General features: G+C 42.0%; 1 protein-coding gene across 1 annotated transcript in view; it reads right to left on the bottom strand.

Moving 5' to 3' along the window:
- The window catches only part of LOC126275296 (discoidin domain-containing receptor tyrosine kinase B-like), a 438705-nt gene that overhangs the window by 167254 nt on the left and 248760 nt on the right, over positions 1–22691 (bottom strand). The window lies entirely within an intron of this gene.

Genomic DNA, 22691 nt, shown 5'->3' with positions numbered 1-22691 from the left:
AGTTTTAAGTCATCTTGATGTCGGTTGAGAGAGCTATTCGCATTTAAAGAAAACGCAAATATTTTAACAGAAAAAAGACAAGATTTCAGAAGGTAAATAACCAACTGATACTTGGAGACATGGAAGCGTTAGGAGGCTTTAGTAACATGTCAGTGTACCAAAATATTCAGATTTACATTTTTACAGCTCTGGAACTCTGGCCCTCTCGCTCTTTCTCTCAGAACTATCATATACTTCAGTCTCATTTGCTCGACTGACAGTACTAAGAAGCAGTTCATCTTCAGGCTTAAAACCTCCGCTTTCAAACACAATGTTTACTTAACACTTCCTGACGCTTCAAGTGTGACTCTAGTTCCGCTGTGTGTTGAACATTAGTTACCGTTTCCAAAAAAATTATCATCGGCTAGAGAAAAGTTCTTCGCAGGTATTACTAATACTGTACATGGAGTATGGCTCGAGATGTGGCGTACGTTCGTCAGTTCCCTCTCAGAATCGGCATTGACACAACTGATGTTTGTCATCTCTTGACACTAAAGGCGACTTTCCATATTTAGCAAAGTAACCGGTCTCTATTTGAATCACTGATTGTTCGTACACCGGAAGAGGTTTATAACGCATGTTAAAAACAATAACGACGTCTCGATCATCGTCGGGTGCAAGAAGTCTTGTCACTATGGAGACACACGAGTCAGTGTCAACGATTGCGTCGCCTGACTGCTTGGCGTTGCAAGATTTTTTACATTAGTAAAATCTTTGGTGAAAGAAAAAAAATCAATCCAAAAATCTGCATCCTGATAGCCGACCACACAAAAGGTTACAACACGTAAGTGTTAACTGTGGTCGGTAACGAAAAACTAAACGCCAACGCTGCACGAAAAAAAGCCATAGAAACAGCTTAGTTAAGATTCCACAGTTTTATTAATGACCATGAAAAGGGTACACAACGACGGTCCCTCAACTGTCATTTGTGTAAACTGGAAACTGTTTACGTTCGACGTGTTCCCTTAGACTGAGGAGTCGTACTCGGGAATATCTAATTATACGAAAGTTTTACGTGGAAGTTTTCTCATACACGAGCTTCAAGAAAGAGACCTTACGAGCTATAATTGTGCCATTATGAAAGGAGTTTTGACGAGACATTGTAAAATGCAGAGATGGAGGTAATATACGAAACAGCTTTCTTTGCCTTGCTTCTCCTCCATAGTTAATGAGCAAGTAATTTGGCATAAATTAATTTTCTTGATAACGTTTCTTCCATTGTCTTATTTTGTGCTTATTCACAATGGTGAGAAACTGTACCATCAAAGATATTTGGCAGGTGTGACCTAAAAGATCTCCTTTAAGACCTTGCTAACATGATTTACACGACACAAATTAAAGAACAAAGGGCTGTTAGTTATGTGACACTCTGCCACTATCTATGGCCTACCAAAAGTTCTGAAGAACAGTACTTTTCTTGTACTTCGTAAACATCATTTCCGCATACCACCAGGAACATATTTCTCATACGACGAAATGTTTGGGCGGCATAAGACCAGTATCTCTGTACTGCTTATTCTATACTTTCTGGATACTATATATAATTTGGTGATAATGTCACAGGATCACTCCGAAGAAACTAATGTACTTGTCATGTAGTTCACCTTTGATGCTTAGTACCACGATGTGTGATTATCATCTGTTATTAGCTAAAAAGTTTTCGGTATGTACTAAGGTAAATTTGGTATGACCATCACATGCACTACTACTGTAATAGGGTCCTGAAAATGAAAAAGTAAAGCCAGGCCCTCGGACTCATCCTTTTGCTACTGCGGAAACCGGAACCGGTTTCCAGAATCTAGAGAGATGTGGCCTTGTCCCGCCACGAAATGATGAGCTATACTTTTCCGTAATCAGTGTTATTAGGCTGTGGGCAGCATCTGTGAGGCTCCCTTAAGGTCTTGTGCCCTGCATTGAAGCCAGCTATTATCCAGCTCATCTTCGATAGAAACTTTTAGAAAGTCGTAGCAGGAAGCCGCATCTTCCGAAGGAAGGCCAATGAAATTGCCTGCAAGTCAATGACACTGAATGTAGCTTGCTTCCAATGTTGACTAACAGAAAGGCATCTATGGTAAAATAATTTTGGACCTTGCTAAATCGAGGTTGGATGGCAGCGATCACAGGTTGTCAGAGGGAATTCTTATGCCAAGTTCAGAGATGGTGTTTCTAAGTGTATTAATAGGACCAGTGAGAAGCCCACGTTCGTCTAGGAGGGACGTTGTGATCCATGGGGCTGATGTGATGTTGTAAGATGTGAGTATGGTGTAGGGACTAAGTGAATCTCAATTAAAAATAAAGTTGTTCTTCCTGTATGGACAGCGTTGAGTGAAACTGCAGGTTCGTTCTTGCGCGCGGGTATGATATTCACCTTGATTATCAGCTAGCTTTCTAGGCGAGTGTCGCGGTTCACAGCATATCAGTACTCGGTAGGAAGAGACCACACAACTGAACATGCAGCAACTTCATACGTGGAGGTATTACTTCACTAACGAGATGGACTTAGAGATCTATAATACAGGACCATAAATTCTGCTTCATCGCGTGGAAATTTTAAGTGTAACACATTTTTAGAATAGATATTGTAATACTGTAATATTTATGTACGACATTGTCGACGGTTGTTGCTATAAACACGTAGGAGACGATATGGTGATTATTCTCGAAGCTCTTTCTTCAGTCTCGTTGTGGGATCTAAGAGTCTTTTTAAAAGTAGTTCGACAGATCATCCTTTAGTGAGAAGATATAGTGACAATCGTCAGTTGGTCTCGTGGGACATAGCGAGGATCATGTTCCTTATTTTAATTGAAGCAATGGTGTGGAGTACAACGCATTTTAGAAAGCACAAACATATTGAGGAAAATTGTGAATTACAGATATACAAGTTACTTAGGAACGAATTAAATATGAAGCGCAGGAAAGCTAAGCCGGAATGGCTGCATGTAATATACACTGAAGAGCCAAAGAAACTGGTACACTCACCTAATGTCGTGCAGGGCCCCACCGAGCACTCAAAAGTACCACAACATAACGTGGCATGGAGTCGCTTAATGTCTAAAGTAGTGCTGGAGGGTACTGGCACCATGAATCCTGCAAGGTTGTCCATAAATCCATAATAGTATAAGGGGGTGGAGATCCCTTCTGAACAGTAAATTGCAAAGCATCCCACATATGGTCAATAACGTTCTTGCCTGGGGAGTCTGGTGCCCAGGGGAAGTAGTTAAACTCAAAAGAGAGACTGTCTAGCAATTCTAGACGTGTGGGGTGTCGCGCTGTCCTGCTGGAATTGCACAATGGACATAAATGGATGCAGGTGATCAGACAGGATGTTAACATACGTGTCACCTGTCAGAGTCACATCTAGACGTATCAGGGGTCCCATACCACTCCATGTGTACACACTCCACACCATTACAGAGCACCCACCAGCTTGAACAGTCCCCTGCTGACATGCAGGGTCCATGGATTCATGAGATTGTCTCCATACCCGTGCACGTCCATCCCCCTATACTATTTGAAACGGGCGTCGTTCGACCAGGCAACATGTTTCGAGCCATCAGCAGTCCTTTTTCGGTGCTGACGATCTCAGGCGAGGCGTAAAGCTTTGTGTCGTGCAATTACCAAGGATACACAAGTGGATGTTCGGCTCCGAAAGCGCATATCGATGATGTTTCGTTGAATGGTTCGCACTGTGATACCTGTTGATGGCCCAGCATTGAAATCTGCAGCAATTTGGGAAGGGTTGCACTTTCGTCACGATGAACGATTCTCTTCAGTCGTCATTTGTCCCGTTCTTGTAGCACCCTTTTTCCGTCGCAGAGATGTCGGAGATTTGGTGTTTTACTGATTTCCAGTAATTCATGGTACACTCGTGGAACGGTCGCACGGGAAAATCCCCACTTCATCTCCACCTCGGAAGTGCTATGTCCCTTAGCTCGTGCACCGACTAAAACACCACGTTCAAACTCACATAAATCTTGATAACCTGCCATTGTAGCTGCAGTAACCGATCTAACAACTGCGCCAAACACTTTTTCTCTTATATAGACGTTTCCGACCACAGCGCCGTACTCTGCCTGTTTGCATATCTCTGTATTTGAATATGCGTGCCTATACCTGTTTCTTTGGCACTTCAGCGTATGAGAAAATCGAAATAGGAATGACTATCGGAAGGACTAACTCAGCACATAGAAGAGTCAAAACAACCTCTTGTGAATCTAAAGTGTAGGCCGGTAGCGTTAAGAGTGCAATGTAAATTCCACTATTAAACCCAGAGGAGAGAGCGGCTAGATGTAAAGAATACATGGAAGGCCCATATGAGGGGAAAGATTTGTCTGATGACGTGATAGAAAAAGAAACGGGAGTCAATGTAGAAGAGATAGGGGATCCAGTATTAAAATCAGAATTTGGAAGAGCTTAGGAAGACTCAAGATCAAATGAGGCACAAGGTATTGATAATATTTCATCGGAATTTATAAAATGATTGGGGGAAGTGCCAACAAAACGACTATTCACGCTGGTGTGTAGAACGTTGAGACTACCATCGGATTTTCTTAAAAACATCATCCACACAATTCCGAAGCCTGTGAGAGCCAGAAATGAGAGAATCATCACATGATCTGATTAACAGATAATGCATCCATACTGTTGCCAAGAATAATACACAGAAGAGTGGAATAGCAAGCTGAGGATCAGTTATATCAGATCAGTTTAGCTTCATGAAAAGTAAAGGCACCAGAGAGGCTGTTCTGAACTGACGCTTGAGGAAGCGGAACTAAAGAAACATCATGACAAGCTCATACGATTTGTCGATCCAAAACAGTGTTTCACAGGGTAAAACTGTACAAATTCTTCGAAGTTCTGAGAAAAATAGGAGTAAGATACATGAAAACACAGGCAATATAAAATATGTGCAAGAACAATAAGAATGAAAGACGAAGAACAAAGTGTTTGTGTTAAAAAGGGTGTAAGACAGGAGGCAGTATTTCGCCCCCACTGTTTAGTCTAAGTATCGGAGAAGCAATTGCGGACGTAAGAGGAAGTTTGAAGAGTGGAATTAAAGTTAAGGATGAAAGAATATTAGTGATGACAGTGCTATCCTGAGTGAATGTAAAGAAGAATTACTGGATCTGCTAAATGGAATGAACAGTGTAATGACTGCTGAAAATATTGAGAGTAACTCGTAGAAAGACATCAGAAATGGGAATAGTGGAAGGGTTAACATCAGAACTGAGATACACAAATCTAAGGAATTCTGATACCTAGGCAGAAAAATAACCCATGATGGACGGAGCAAAGAGAACATAAGAAGTAGTCTAGCACAGACAAAAAGGGCATTCCTGGCCAAGAGAATTATAATAATATCAAACATAGGCTTTCATTTGAGGAATAAACTTCTCAAACTGTACTTTTGGAGTACACCATTGTATGGCAATAAACGTCGGACTGTGGCAGGGAATAACTTCACTAGAGGGAGCTAGAGGGGGCTGTAGAGGGTAAAAGTTGTAAAGAAAGTGAAGGCTGAGTTTTGGATGCATCCATCAAGTAACTGAAGACGTCAGTTAAAGAAAAAAGAAAAATAGGAGAAGCGAGAGTGATGTATCAGTGCAGAGGAACAGTTCGGATTGTATAATAAAAAATTCTGCGGAGGAAAACGCCCCATAATTAGTCTCACGCACCTTCCAGTGCTTAACAGTATATGGAACGAGGTTGCTATTGCGAGAAGAAGGGTGGGACTTGACGCAACGAGAGGTAAGCTCCGAGTACCAGACAGAATGAACGTTAAAACTATATTTGACATTGGAAGCGACGTACACACGATCATTCGTCAGTCAGTCAATCGTCATAGAAGTCAACGATGTAGTTATACGTATTCATTTATTCATTGTCAACAGAAATGTCGGTTATGGGCAATGACATTCCTCTTACAGTTTAATTCATATTCCGAACGTCGCCCTCAGTTCACTCATCGGCACTTCCATATAACAATTAGAAATAAAAGGTGTTCTCCACTTTTAAGAAAACCTTGCCTTGCCGGCCGAGGAGGTCCCACGGTTCTAGGCGCGCAGTACGGAACCGTGCGACTGCTACGGTCGCTGGTTCGAATCCTGCCTCGGGCATGGATGTGTGTGATGTCCTTAGGTTAGTTAGGTTTAAGTAGTTCTAAGTTCTAGCGGACTAATGACCACAGCAGTTGAGTCCCATAGTGCTCAGAACCATTTGAACCATTTGAAAACCTTGCCTTGTTTGACATTTCGTTTTATTATTCGCACTTCCTTTTAAAATGTTGTATTCTCTTGTGTCTCTCTACAAATCCAGAAATATTAACTTCTCTCGGCATACAAAATATTAAAACCACTTTACGGTAATACTGTCCGGGAAACTTGCTAGACAGTCAAGGATAATTGGGTACCTGAACGCTCCGTCAATTTAAAGGTTCAGATGTATCGAGAGACCACTGTGCAAAAACATTTAAACCCCATGATTTCAGAAACCAGAAGACTATGTACGCAGAAAGACCACACACACACTGTGAACATGTAGCACTAAAACACATTCAAACACCGTAGCACTTAAACATATTCAAAGACGACAAACATCAGATGTTACCGAAATTAAAACATTAACCAGCAACAAGTGAGCAAGCAGAGCAGTCGTTCTGTTGTTTGATAAGTGACCTAACAAACAGATTTTGTATGAAATCCCTTTTACTCCGTGGCTAAACAACAGAGAAACAGTGAGTTAGTGCTACGAGGGGCAATAAGTCATATAACTTTTTTTCGGTGAGTTTCGATTGAAAAAAACGGGTAACTTGTTGGGACATCATGGAATATTCCGCCTTTATAGTTTCATGAATTTCCTTTACGTGGCGGCGCTGTACATAGTCTTCAAAATGGCGTCTGTAATGGAGATGTGTTCCAAGCAGAGAGCTGTCACTGAGTTTCTTTTCGCGGAAAACCAGAGCGTTGTCCATATTCGTAGGCGCTTGCAGAATGTATATGGAGACCTAGCAGTGAACAAAATCACAGTGAGACGTTGAGCGAGGCATCTGTCATCACCGCAACAACGACTCACAAAACCGTTCGTTGTCCAGCTTACCGGCCGACCGCCGGAGCTATGACTGCTGCTATTTTGTAACGAGCGGACAATCTTATTCGAGGTTTCTGACGGATCGTAATCAAACTTATCGCTGCTTAACTGGACGTCTCCGTCTGTAGTGCTGACACACTCGTCCACCGGTTGGCGTAGTCATAGGTGTGTGCTCGTGGGATTGTTCGCAGCCTAATAGGAGACGATAAAGAGCAACGAAAGAACATCTGTGCTGAATCGTTGGCGCTATGAGGCTGATGCCGACAATTTTTGATACAGTTATTGATACAGCACGACAATTGTTCCGACGTCGACCGCTAGCGCGGCACCGTGCGGGCATATAGAGACCTTCCTACGAAGGGGCGTAAGGCTGTCACACTGAAAGACGATTTTGTTGAAAGATATGATTTAGTAGCCAAAAGAATGGGGAGTAATATGGTGTACTGGAATCCTGAATAAAGTCAGCCAGCTTTCAGAAGAAAAAATGTGTTGCTTTAGTTATCGAACGCCCCTCGTACTTGACCACCTATTGTTTGTTTATAGTTCACTCTAGCTGACTGTGGTAGGATAGGCGAATGATCGACTTATGTTTGCTTGGAGGATTTTAGAAATGCGTGATTCATCTTTAAAAGGAGGCAGCATATGGAATGCGGGTGCGATCTGTGCTTGAATACTGCTCGAGTGTTTGGGATCCTTACCAGGTAGGATTGAAGGGGTACTGGGAAGCAAATCAGAGGCGAGCTGCTAGATTTGTTGCCTGCAGGTTCGAACTACACGTAAGTGGTGCGGATATACGTCCGGACGTCAAATGGGAGTCGCTGAAGGGAAAGCGACGTTCTTAACGAGGAACACTATTTGAAGCTGACTGCCGAACGATTCTACTACTGTCAACATACATTGCCCGTAAGTATCACAAAAATAAGACACGATAAATTAGTGAACACACGCTTTCCCTCGCCCTATTTATAAGTGGAACAGGAAAGATAATGAGTAGTAGTGGTACAGGGTACCCTCTGTTAGCCCCTTACGGTAGCTTGCGGATTATCTGTGGAGATGCAGGTGTATTATCAAATACGTATTATTTCTTGCAGCCATTAATTGATGCTAAGTCATCACCAAGATTTTGATGTAACTTGCACTTTGAGAAAGATGTTCTATGACAACAGATTTTGTTTCTATAAATGTCTGTAATTGATTTATTTGCACATAATTATTTTTATAATAGCTTTAGTAGCAACTATCCCCTATTGTAAACATTAGGACTTATTACCCGAAAATTGTATCATACAAATTCTATGACGGGCATGTTATTGGTAATACTTACCTAAGAGGGGATTATCAGTTTTTGAACCGTATTTACAAGACTTGAATAGAACTGTTAAAGGAAATAGGTAAAGAAAATAGCAACCAATAGCACTAATTTTATTTAATAGTTTTATTTAGCTATCAATTACGGTGCCTCATTCGCACCTTCTTCAGATCCTGTACAAATGGACAAATTGATCAAGCTTGTAGCAGAATTAGAATCCGTTATGTAGCATCAATTGCCATTATTTAAAATAAATTACTATACATATGCATTAGTAAAAAGTATAAAAAATGAGACCAAAAATATCAAGGCTGTAAAATAAAATGAATGACATACATTTATCACTCAATTTACATTTACCCATTGTCGACTGGCCCAGGAGCCTGGAACCAAAACTGGCAGATAAGTAAAATAATTGAATAAAATTATGACTGTTGGTGTCTATTTTCTTCATGTCATCGAATAACCATAGCCCAATCCCATTTACAAAAGATTAAATTGTAGATATTTACAAAAATTTGGAGTGGGAAAAGCAAATGCATTGCTGCTACAAAGGGCTCCTCCAAACAAAATCTTACCGGGATCAAGACAAGCATCGAGAGTTTCTGACAATCTATTTGGCAGCAAGTAATGCAGCGACTCCCTCAGGCGGCCTCGGCATTAAACCAGCGTCGTTACGCTGTTCCGCGCGGCCTCTCCTTGAATAAGTTGGCAATATCGGTTCTCACAGCTCGCACCTAGGGCGCTCTTGTAGCCGGCTGCCCGCGCGCTCTACTCATGTATAATTCAGGCCGTGGCGGGGGCGGCACTTTGGCTAAACACCGCCCACCGTCGCCCCCGGCGTCGCTCCTCAGCGCCGCACCACCTTGCAGACGGCCTTGCGCGCTCTTCCCGACACGAATTTAGCCACACCGTCAGCTGTTCGACGGCAGCTCTCTCTCAGATTTCTCAACGGACTCCGAAGTGGCTAATTTGTGACTATTATCCGTTATCGTTAGTATCCACCATAGGACACGGTGAAGCTATCAGCATATATGGAGCTATAATTAGCGGTAACGCCTTTGACTAGTTATCAGAACATCCTGAGTCCCGCGTTTCAACCTCGACGCTGTGGGAGCTTTGAATAAAAATCGAGAAACCGTGGGTAACAGAAGAAATACTTCGGTTGATCGACGAAGTATAAAAATGTTCGGAGAAAATTCAGGAATAGAGATATATAAATCACTCGGGAATGAAATAAATCAGAAGTGCACGGAAGCTAAGGGGAAACAGCGTCATGAAAAATTTGAAGAAATCGAAAAAGAAATGGTGGTCGAAGGAACTGACCAGCATATGAAAGAATCAAAACGACCTCTGGGGAAATTAAAACCAAAGATGATAACATTATAAGTGCACTACGAATTCCTCTGTTAAGTGCAGAGAAGAGAGCACATAGGAAAAAGGCGCATAGAACGCCTCAATGAGGAGGAAGACTTGCCTGATGACGTGACAGAAGTAGAAACGGGAACAGAAGTGAAAGAGAAAGAGGATCCAGTATTTGAGTCAGAGTTTGAAAGAGCGTTGGAAGAATTGAATCAAAAAGGATCCATCAGAATTTCTATAATATTTGGGCGAAGTGGCAACCAAACGACTATTAACATTCATGTGTAGAAAGTGTGAGTCTGGCGATATACCATAGGACCTTCGGAAAAATATCTGAGTAAATCGATGAAAGACGAAAGTAACGAGGAGTAGCGGAAATGAGAACAGCGATCAACTTATCATCAGGATTGGTGATCACGAAGTAGATGAAGTTAAGGAAATCTCCTACAGAGAAATGCAAAATAACCGATGATGGACGGAGCAAGAAGGACAAAAAGCAGACTAGGACTAGGAAAAATGGCATTCCTGCCTAAGACAAGTCTACTAATATCAACATAAGCCTCAATTCACGAAGGAAATTTCTGAGCATCGTATGGTAGTGAAACATGCTATGTGGGAGCACCGAAACAGGAGAGAATTGGAGTATCTGAAATTTGGTGCTACAGAAGTATATTGAAGATTAAGTGGAGTGATAAGATAAGGAGTCAAGAGTTTATTTCGCCGAATCACCGAGGAAAGGAATGTAACGAAAACAGTAACATAGAGAAGGCACAGGTTGGTGGGAGAACTGGCAAGACATCAAGGAATAACTTCCATAGTACTAGAGGGAGTTGAAAGGGGATAAAACCTGTAGATGAATACAGATATTTGAATACATCCAGGAAATAATTGATGACGTCGGTTTCAAGTGCTATTCTGAGATGAGGAGGTTGACGAAGGAGAGGTATTCGTGGCGGGCGCATCAAACTAGTCAGTGGAACGATGACTCAAAAAAAAAATCATCAGCAATGGTGGCAGTGGACTTCCAGCGAAAGAAGTCAAATCAATTCTGCCAACGGCCTTGTCAAAGAAGGTGGAGGTGCGGGCTGAGGTTCAAGGAACTCTCTTTCCCCTGGAGTGGGAAACCGCGCATAAAAAGCGGACGAATCAACAATTATGAACGGCGTAATGACGAAGAAGACAACGGAAATTACTGCATTTAAGACACACAATGAGTATCCACAGGTCATGTGGCTTCAAAATTATAAAGATGTCATGATCTATGGGCAAAAGATCCCGAACTACTCCCCCATTCGGATCTCTAGAAGTGCTACACAGGAGCAGGTATAGATCCGTATCACAATTTAGTAATGCATAAGCTTAAGAGACTAGTCAGGAAGAATCAACGCGAAAACAAGTTTAATTCGGAAGTACTAAGGAATGACGAGACGCTTGAAGTTTTCTGCTGCTACACATCCTGCGATAACGAATAGCGCTGTAAACAGTTCAGCTGAAAAGACATGGAAATCTCGAAAAAGGGCAACCACAGATGTTGAAAGTAAAATCATAGGCGCAAAGAATGTAACTGCGAAGAAGTCGTATCTAAAGAAATACTTCAGTTTATCGACGGAAGGAGAACCTACAAGGATGTTCAGGGAAATTCAAGAATGCAGAAATACAATTGTCTTAGGAAAGAAATGAATAGGAACTACAGGGAAGTTAAGGCGAAAAGCTGCTTGAAAAACGTGAAGAAACAGAAAGAAGATAGATTTACAAAGACTGATTCAATACATAGAAAAGTCAAAAAAACCTTCGGGGAAATTAAAAGCTATGGTGGTAACATTAAGAGCGTAACGGGACTTCCACTATCAAACCTCGAGGAGTCGGCGAATCGATGGAAAGCACTGAAGGCTTCTATGATGGGGAGGACTCCTCTGATGTGATAGAAAACGAAGCAGGAATCGACAGGGAACAGATAGGAGATCCAGAGTTTGAAAGACCGTTGGAAAACCTCCGATCGAAAAACGGCAGAAGGGATGGATCACATTTCATCAGAATTTCTAAAATAATTGGGGGAAGTTGCTAAAAACGATTTTTCTCGTTGGTGTATAGACTGGCGACGTATCATCAGACTTTTGGAGGAATATCATCCTCACGATTGTAAAAGAAGCAACGGCCGATAAGTGCGATAATTATCGCACAATCGGCCTGGTAGTTCATGCATCCAAGTCGCTGTCAAGAATAATATACAGAATAATGGAAAAGAAAATTGTGCATTTGTTAGATGACGGTCAGACGATGAGTTTAGATTTAGGAGACGATGAAGATTCAAGAGAGGTAGTTTCGATATTGTGATTCATTATGGAAGCAACAATGAAGATGAATCAAGACACAGTCATAGGATTTGTCGACCTAGAAAAAGCGTTAGACATGTAAAATTGTGCAAAATGTTTGAAATTCTGCGAAAAATGAAGGTAACCTATCAGGACAATGAGATTGGAGAGCCAAGAATGAAGGGCTCGGATCGAAAATGGTGTAAGACAGGGTTGCAGTCTTTCGCCCCTACTGTTCTTCAGTCTATAAATCGAAGAAGCAATTACGTAAATAAAAGGAAGGTTCAAGAACGAGATTAAATTGAACGATGAAATAATGAGATTTGCTGATGACGTTGTTATCTTCAGAGAACGTGAAGAAGAATTACAGGAACTGTTGCGCAGAATAGACAGTCTAATAAATTCAGAACATAAATTAACAGAAAATCGAGGAAAGATTAAAGAGATTCGAACTATCAGAAATGAGAACACCGAGAAACTGACCATGAAAATTGGGGGCCACAAAGTTAACCACGTTAAGGAATTCTGCTACGTAGACAGGAAATTAATCCATGACGGATCGAGCAAGAAGGACATCTAAAGTACATTAACACTGGCGAAATGATCATTCCTTGTCAGGAAAATGGCTAAGCAGGGATGGCTAGAGGACAAATGTAAGGATGTAGAGGCTTATCTCACTATGGGTAAGATACACTCCTGGAAATGGAAAAAAGAACACATTGACACCGGTGTGTCAGACCCACCATACTTGCTCCGGACACTGCGAGAGGGCTGTACAAGCAATGATCACAGGCACCGCACAGCGGACACACCAGGAACCGCGGTGTTGGCCGTTGAATGGCGCTAGCTGCGCAGCATTTGTGCACCGCCACCGTCAGTGTCAGCCAGTTTGCCGTGGCATACGGAGCTCCATCGCAGTCTTTAACACTGGTAGCATGCCGCGACAGCGTGGACGTGAACCGTATGTGCAGTTGACGGACTTTGAGCGAGGGCGTATAGTGGGCATGCAGGAGGCCGGGTGGACGTACCAGCGAATTGCTCAACACGTGAGGCGTGAGGTCTCCACAGTACATCGTTGTTGTCGCCAGGGGTCGGCGGAAGGTGCACGTGCCCGTCGACCTGGGACCGGACCGCAGCGACGCACGGATGCACGCCAAGACCGTAGGATCCTACGCAGTGCCGTATGGGACCGCACCGCCACTTCCCAGCAAATTAGGGACACTGTTGCTCCTGGGGTATCGGCGAGGACCATTCGCAACCGTCTCCATAAAGCTGGGCTACGGTCCCGCACACCGTTAGGCCGTCTTCCGCTCACGCCCCAACATCGTGCAGCCCGCCTCCAGTAGTGTCGCGACAGGCGTGAATGGAGGGACGAATGGAGACGTGTCGTCTTCAGCGATGAGAGTCGCTTCTGCCTTGGTGCCAATGATGGTCGTATGCGTGTTTGGCGCCGTGCAGGTGAGCGCCACAATCAGGACTGCAATCGACCGAGGCACACAGGGCCAACACCCGGCATCATGGTGTGGGGAGCGATCTCCTACACTGGCCGTACACCTCTGGTGATCGTCGAGGGGACACTGAATAGTGCACGGTACATCCAAACCGTCATCGAACCCATCGTTCTACCATTCCTAGACCGGCAAGGGAACTTGCTGTTCCAACAGGACAATGCACGTCCGCATGTATCCCGTGCCACCCAACGTGCTCTAGAAGGTGTAAGTCAACTACCCTGGCCAGCAAGATCTCCGGATCTGTCCCCCATTGAGCATCTTTGGGACTGGATGAAGCGTCGTCTCACGCGGTCTGCACGTCCAGCACGAACGTTGGTCCAACAGAGGCGCCAGGTGGAAATGGCATGGCAAGCCGTTGCACAGGACTACATCCAGCATCTCTACGATCGTCTCCATGGGAGAATAGCAGCCTGCATTGCTGCGAAAGGTGGATATACACTGTACTAGTGCCGACATTGTGCATGCTCTGTTGCCTGTGTCTATGTGCCTGTGGTTCTGTCAGTGTGATCATGTGATGTATCTGACCCCAGGAATGTGTCAATAAAGTTTCCCCTTCCTGGGACAATGAATTCACAGTGTTCTTATTTCAATTTCCAGGAGTGTAGATACTGCCTATAGGAAAATTAGAGAGACCTTTGGAGAAAAGAAAGCCACTTGTATGAATATCAAGAGCGTTGATGGAAACCCATTTCTAAGCAAAGAAGGGAAAGCAGAAAGGTGGAAGGAGTATATAGAGGAATCAATTGACGCGCAAAACAATGCATACACCAAACTAGATTTATGCCCAGCCCTATACAAAATCATATTCTATTTCACTGAGCATTTAAAGCCCTGTACAAAATGATATATTGTTCGATCTAGCATTTAAAACTTTATAAATTAAACTAACGCAGCAAATTAAACTACCCGGAAAACTGCTATAAAACTAATCATCAGAAAAAAGATCATGCTATTCTTAACCAACGGAAAATGTTTTACTGCTTCTTCTTCAAAACCTACTAAGCTGTCTTGATTAAAATTTATTTGGGGGCAAAACAAGGTGAAGTTCGTCAATTTTCGTCACCTATCGTGCATACATTGTTTCATAGCTATTCCACTTATTTCAACCAATCATACTCATACTTAATTCGTATTGGTCGTTGCAACGTTTTGCGCCAAAATTATCCAAGTGAGATTTTGTAGCGGTAGTTTCTTAATTTTCAGATTTTGTTATTGCATGCTTTAAATGAACAATGACAAGAACTTTAAAATAAGAGACAATAATAATATGTGTGCTATTCATTTATTTATCATTTTTTGCTCGAATCGCTCAAGTTTATCAATGTAAAATGGTCGTAACGTAAGTATTTACGTAACATAAAAGCAAGTTTATCTATGTAATATGGGAGTTTCGTAAGTTATTTACGTTATATAAGCTATTTAGATATATGATTACCACAAACCTAGCAAACTATTTAATATTTCGTTCTGTATCGTATTAATGTTTTCTGTTGTTTAGTGCACTGTATTAAATATCTGTGGCTATTTTTCACATGTTTGAGAAGTGTCATGCAAAAATGAATAAATTGTAACTGAAAAAGAATACATTACAATAGTTTAAAACAGAAAAAGAATATGTTAAGAAATCAAAAAATATCAAACAAAATAATAAAAATAAATAAAAAATATGTGAAAAAATAGAACAAAAGACCTCCAACAGCCACGTGTCCTTGACATGGCAGTGAGACTTGAGTGTTCTTAGGACACAGTAGGTGATACTGGACAGGTTCAAACACACCAGGCAGAGAAGGGAGATTAACGATGCCCAACTCGAGTACCACGGTTCGAAAGACTATAAAATCCCAATTTGGGAGCCAGAATAAAAAATGCTCCAGTCATAGCACAATAAATGCGAGTATGTTCATCGCAGCGTTAGGGATGTAAAAGAAGGGCACTAGCTTTTCGAATTATGTGGCTGCTTCCAACACATTCAAATTAAACCATCCTAAAATATTTTCATTGTTATATGAACCAACCCTACTTCTCCAGGATAGTCAGCTTAGCTGTAAGGCGTTGGCACACCGGCATCTTGCAATTTATTTGCCAAATTCTCTGATCCTGTGCCGAAAATCCCGAAGACTCCAGGTACAATAAACATTATATCATATCACCTGGTAAAGAACCTACGTGGAATAGCTAAATATTTTTTCTAGGACGATAAAATTTCTTTGAGCGGATTTGTTCCAGGAGAATGATAAAACATTTATTTTTTCTGGGGTGACGTGTAGCTGATTTATTTTCGAAAAGGACTATTTGTCCCCAAACCTTACTTCTGTCACAGGCGTGGTGAGGCATGTAAAAACAAAATAAAACAGAGCAGACACACATTTATGTGCTTCTACAGTGTGGGATGCATCTGCAGTAGGAAGTGTCGAAAGTAGGAGATGCATTGATAGTAAAATGTATCCCAGAGCGGGAATGCATGCCATATTCTGTCATACTGCACGACATGACAAATGCCATGTTGGATGACATGGTGACATGTGTGACGTTATACGACATATTTGACACGTTGCACCGTATTCCATGACATGGGTACTAATAGTAACAAGTAAACAAGCACGAACAAGCCAAGATATTTTATTTAAAACTGCTTTGAAGCTGCTAGGTAAGTCGAAAACCTAGTTCCCTTCTTTCACATTCCTAACTCTGCCCGGGACATATTCGCCTCTTTTTGGGCTACGATACGATCATTCTTGAGTCTGGCGACATTACTGCCTGCGAAATAACAATACTTAATTGTCCGTAGCTTTATATTTGTACAGCGCAGTTTCACCTTTTATGATAGGAATTACTAGCGTTGTGTGGACGACTCTTCATTCATTTTCTTTTTTTGGTTTACATAAGTTCCTTTACTGACACATTCAGGAGCTCTGCACTATTTATTTTGAAATATTTTTAATGATTTCGCTTCAAAGGTGTTGACAAACTGATCTCTGGCATGGAACAAAGTCTGTTTCTATAGAAGTTGATAATTTAATTTTGGTTTCCTTTCTGTTTACTTGTCTCCGAAGTCTTGTGATGCATATTTAACAGAAATCGTAAGGTGTAGCGAAAGTAGAAAACTGAAAGTCAGTTCCCAATTACTTATTAGGTTTTGGTGTATTTGTCACAGTAAACGATGTTTTTTGTCTTCAAAAATAAAGTTTGCCCGCACCACAGCACTACATATAGTAATGTTAATACACCCTTAGATATAAATAACCCACACCAAGAATGAATTATCCGAAAGCGACGCAAATAGGTAGATGTGATGCACATGTACAGGCAAAAAAATAATTAAAATTTTAAAAAAAATTGATTATCTATTCTCGAGAAAGAGCTTCATAAACTGAGCAACTTAAAGATGCTTTGATGCATCTCTAAGCCTCATGTGAGCAGTTATCAGGCTGGGCGTTGACTGATATACTTCTTGATAGTCCCCCTGAGGGATATCGTGCGAATCTAAGCCCAACTGACGTGCTATATTGTCACAGGGCCGAACTGGTTAGAGGGCCCCGCCCATAATGCTCCGAGTGTTCGCAACTGGGGAGAGATTTGGCAACTTTTCTGGCGAAGATAAGCTTTTGGCAGGCAGAAGAGAAGCAGTGGGAATTCTCACTGTACACTGGCCGGCATTATCTTGCTAAAATGCCAGTACAGGATAACTCGCCATGAAGGACAAGAAAGGGGTCGCAGAATGTCTGCGATGTACCGCGGATGACCTTGCAGCGAAGTGGAATGGCACCTGAGGCACCCCTGGCTGTCGCGCCGTAAGGCTGCTGGCAGTCAGGGTGGTGTCCACCTCTGTCCGGGAAGTATCCAGACACCTCTTCGCTAGTCCTCGGGGCTCAATTCGAAGCGGCTTTCGTCACTCAAGATAATTCTACTGCAGTCAGTGAGGTTGGAGGCAGTAGACGCCTCGTACGGCGGTGGGATACCATCTAAGAGGTCCATGACTAAGGAATTTATTGCTAGCGCACTCGAGCATATGTAATTTCGATAGATTGTCCACGCGCTGCCTGCGATATGTAAGCTACAATAGAATCGCAGACCAAAGAGCAGTGTCGGCGAAAGTAGTAGTAGTAGCTCGCAGTCGCGCGGTTGGGTCGGACGTGGAGAGGGATAGCGGTGCATGAACGATGTAGTACAAGGTAAAAACAGCCGCGCGCATATGTAATTTGTAACAATTGATTTTCTATTATTGTTACATCAAATCCCATGTAAATGTTTTTTAAAAATCTTTTAATAATAATTTTTCTTATAAAGATAACTTTTGACAATTATTCATCTGAATTTAAAGTATTTTACTAATTTCTCCTATCCATTGTCATCCCGATTACCACAATGAAAAATCTGTTGTTTCTTTTCATACATAACAAATCTAGTGGCCAGCACTGCACCGAGCTGTGCCAGAAAAAATTATTATAGAAGCAGATATATACCCGTTATCCGGCTACTTCATTGAGGTAATATATTTCAATTTATTCAGAGTGACTTTTCAGGGCTATGACGCAGAATTGCTGACGTCCAGATTTACCGGTTTAAATTCACAGTCAGTTAATTATTGAAAGATTATTTATATATATGAGTCACAATTTTACTGAGAGGTTAGTCACCATTATTATTCCGAGGTTACGGAAGTAAACTGTTTGGACATTACACTTGGGAAAGATTATTATTAAAAGATTTTTAAAAACGTTTACATGGAACTTGATATAACAATAGTACAAAATCAGTTATTGCAAATTACATATGCGCGTGGCTGCTTTCACCTTATACTATACCGTTCACGCACGGGCATTGCTCTCCACGTCCGACCCAACCGCGCGACTGCGAGCTACCACTACTACTTTTGCCGACACTGCTATTTGGTCTGCGATTCTATTGTAGCTTACATATCGCAGGCAGCGCGTGAGCAATTAATCAAAATTACATCCGCTCGAGTGCGCTAGCAATAAATTCCTTAGCCATGGACCTCTTGCAACCAACTTGACTTATGCCTTCCACACGGACCGACAATCAGAAGTGTTGGTCTAGTGCTCCATTCCATTTCCTTGTAAGACCCCTTTCATTGTCATCCGTGGCGCTAAAATCATCTCGGGATTATGGTGATACAACGTTCCAATTGGACAACATTGTTTGACGTTCCTCAAGAAGACATCAAGCAACTCTATCAATCAATGCCAAGCCGAATAAATGTTTGTGTAAGGGCAAGAGGTGTATCAATGTATTATTGACTTGGCCAATTTGTGAAGTTGTCTGTGCTGAGTAAATTATTAATTTTTTTAAATTTTAATCACAGTTTTTTTGTACATTTGTATCAGGTCTACAAAATCCGGTCGTATTCGGATAATTCCTTTCTGCTGCGTCGGATTACTTTTTTTTATTTTTTTTTAAAGAATGTAGTTCTCCCGTGATCGAAACGGACATTTGGTTACGTAATTAGCTATACAGAGGGTCACCCTCTCTCATAAGTTTCCGTGAACGCTTATTGCAGGCGTTACGAACAAATTCTTCGCGAGAAGCCCATGGACTGCCCGTCGTAAAGCTCTGCGCCTCGGCCGTCGTTTCACAGACAGCCTGTATCATTGCGGAGCTGGCGGGCTGGTTCAGAGGCCAGCCCGGCGAACCGCAGCGTCGGCTGCCGGACGGACGGGGGGGTCCTCGCCTGCCTGGCCGGTTCTGCCGTGACCGGCCGCCATAGATCAGCCGCGGCCACGGCACTCGCCGTCTGAGGAACTAATTAGGCCGAGATTTATCGCCGATATTAAATTAGGGACTAACATGTGTGAATGAAATTAGAGCCGCACATGCCATCGCCGGATTTATAGGCGTGCACCGACCGTGACTTGCGCTGCGTTTAACGCGATCGATCAGTGGCTCCTAGGCCAGAAGCCAATTTCGGACGTGACGTCAAAATATCTCCCTCTTTCAGAGGCACTGTAGAAACTGCCACTGACTAAGCAAGGCTTCGTGCACGATAGCAAAACGCCACGTATACGCGTACGCTGGAGATAATGTTTAGAGTAGCGGCGACGTTGTTCGAAAGCATAAAAAAAAATTGGCATCCGTTATGCAACTTTAAAAGTAAGTGACTTCCAGTGACATTTATAAAGAATCGAATATCATAGTTATTTTGATAATATTGTAGTTGTGACATACTGAACAATCTAAGATACTTGTTTTTATTGTGTATGAAGAGGGTAGAGTTATATATCAAAGGGGACTTAACAGTAACCTTATTTTACCGTCGACGATTTAACTTTCTTATATTCCATAACTTATATTTTTATTTTAATTACCATAAATAGGTTTTGATAAAAGTTTGAAATGCTTACGACTGGCACTTTTCCTGACGCCTTGATGTTTGGGTTGTTGGTGTAAGGGATATAAAATTTAGCTGCTTTACTCAGTTCGACTATTTTAACGACATATCTTGTCTAGATATTTTTATGTCATATTTTATCAATTCTTTCAGCTTTATATAGTGGTACCTTAATGTACTTTTGGTTTCATGAGGTAGCGACGCTCTGCATATATGTGCCCTAATTTATTAGTCTTATGTAGATTTTGTATTTCTTGAATGTGCCCTACGCTGGACATGCGGGCCAATTGGGCACCGTTTGTCACACTATTCGCTCTCTTTGCATCTTTATCCGTCACAATAATATCTGTGCTTTCGACAATTGGACGTTGTTCCGTCTGTGCCTCATACCACGTTTATTTTGTAAGCATGGCTCTAATTTCTACTCTCACGGCGGAGTCAGCCGTGTGTTCATGGTAACATGTGGTAGTCTATGACATTTTTCCAACATCTTTCTGTACCATCTTGATAATACACTGGCGGTTTTCTTTTCTTTTAAGTAGGTCCACTTTGCATTTTATATGTTTTTTATGAGAGATGAATTACATATCCAATTACTGTTGCTTCATTTTTTCATTTCATAACGCTTTACGACTGGTTACGTTCATATCCAGCTACATTTACTTATGTTTCCATTACTACCACTTTATTTCATCTGCGTAGTCGTGGAATATAGGACCATCCCCTATCTTCTATTTGTTACTAATTGATTGCTTTATTGATTTTATAGACACTCTGATGATGCCCCAAAATGGTGAAACTCATCACATATGTTAAATAATTGAGCAACAAATACTGTTTTTATTTGGAATTAACTCGAAACTGGTTACTGTAGCAACCTACTAAAATGTAATGGGATAATTTCTATGACACATATTTTGCAATTCTACAAAGACATATTAGTAAAGCCAAAGCTCCGCCTTCTGGCGCTGATGAGCCCATAAGGACCGACCGACCTCCGTGTTACCCTCTGTCAATGGCGCCATAGGATGCTGTATGGAGGGATGTGGGGCTCAAGACACCGTTTTCACTTGTTCACTTTTTTGAGCTTGGAACCCCTTCTTCCCACTAAAGTGGCTCCTCAATTGGCATTAAGAAGCTCAGTGCACCCCTTTCCAATCCTCCCACCAAGGAGAGATCCCAGGTATTCCCAAAAATAATTTGAAACTATAATCTAGAACAATAGGTAACAGCAAATAAAACGTTATGTATACTTACCTAAGTCCAAATCACTTTTGCGGAATGAGTCAGATAGTCATTTAAGACTTACATGGAAAATTTTTATTCCCAGGAAAATACAGTATTGACCATGAATATTGCAACTTCCAGAAGGATAACAATTAACGAAATTACAATTAATTTGCATATACAGTACCGAGGAAGAGTACATGAATAAGTTTGTATGTCATTTGTTGTAAGCAAGCTGCTGAGTTTTTCCAAGACACTAATCTGACTTGACATCGAGTTGGCATCGAGGTTGGATGACAGATATGGGTTCTTCATTCTATGCTGCTTGAGGTTTACATCACATGTAGCGGCTGACTATAGGTGGTCTATGAGCAGATGTTTTTAGTGGTTGAGATATCTGGACAATGTGATAGCCAGGGCGACGGTCAAACACCATCTGCATCGAGCAAGCTCAGAACAGCACGGCCAAAACTAGGTTTTCCCTTATGATGTTGAAAGATGGTGTCACGGAGATCTCGAAGATAGGGCGCAGCCACCCATCTTTAAACCTCTGTAGTGTTACTGCTATTGTCAGAATTAGCGGCTAATGAAGTCGTAGGTATCCCGTTGCGCACCAAACTGTATCTTTTACCATCACGCAACGTGCTGGGTCCTTAACGTGACTGCGAATAAAATATGGAAACGTTAATTCTGCCAGAATCCTCCACACACGAATACGTCCTACTTGGTGGTCTATACATCGCGACACAGTCCGTGTTGATAACTGCTTTCCGCAAATAAGCTAACGTCCATAGTCAAGCTACGTGAGGCGACTGTAAGAATCTGTATTGTAAAGTGAATAATAGGTCTGCCCTCCAGTGAATTATTAGCGTGGGACCGTTTTCATCCTGAACCAATTATTTCCAGTATTTGCTTCCCACTCATGGATCCCGTCCTATGCGAGCTACGAGGGTCACTCCAAAAGAAATGCACTCCATTTTTCTAAATATACAGTTTTCATTTTGCACCTGTGAAAGTTTTACAGTGTGTAGATACATCCTTCCCGCTTGTTTTCAAACTTAGTTCAACCTGTTCCCGTGAGTGGCGCCGTCACAGCATGTCTTCAAGATGGCTGCTACGCTTCCCGTTCGTCGGAAGCAACGTGCTGTCATAGAATTCTTGTTCTGTGAAAACGAGACAGTGGGAAACATCCACAAGAGGTTAAAAAAGTTGTATAGAGATGCAGCTGTTGATGGCAGTACAGGTAGTCGGTGGGCAAGCAGGTTACGTGATGAAAGCGGGCACGGCAATATTGAGGATTGTCCTCGCAGTGGCAGGCCTCGTACTGCACACAGTCCCGACAATGTACAGAGAGAGAGTTAACGAATTGGTGACTGCTGACAGACGCATATGTGACGACACTGAAGAAACTTCAAGCTTGACTGAGTCGTGTTCAACCACATCAACAAAAGCAAGATGTTTTGCTGTTGCACGACAATGCACGGCCACATGTAAGTCAA

This window comes from Schistocerca gregaria, chromosome 1 (genome assembly GCF_023897955.1).
Source record: "Schistocerca gregaria isolate iqSchGreg1 chromosome 1, iqSchGreg1.2, whole genome shotgun sequence".
In the NCBI taxonomy this organism is placed as follows: Eukaryota; Metazoa; Arthropoda; class Insecta; order Orthoptera; family Acrididae; genus Schistocerca; species Schistocerca gregaria.
Note: the sequence above shows the minus strand (reverse complement) of the source record. Positions and strands in the feature narration are given on the sequence as shown.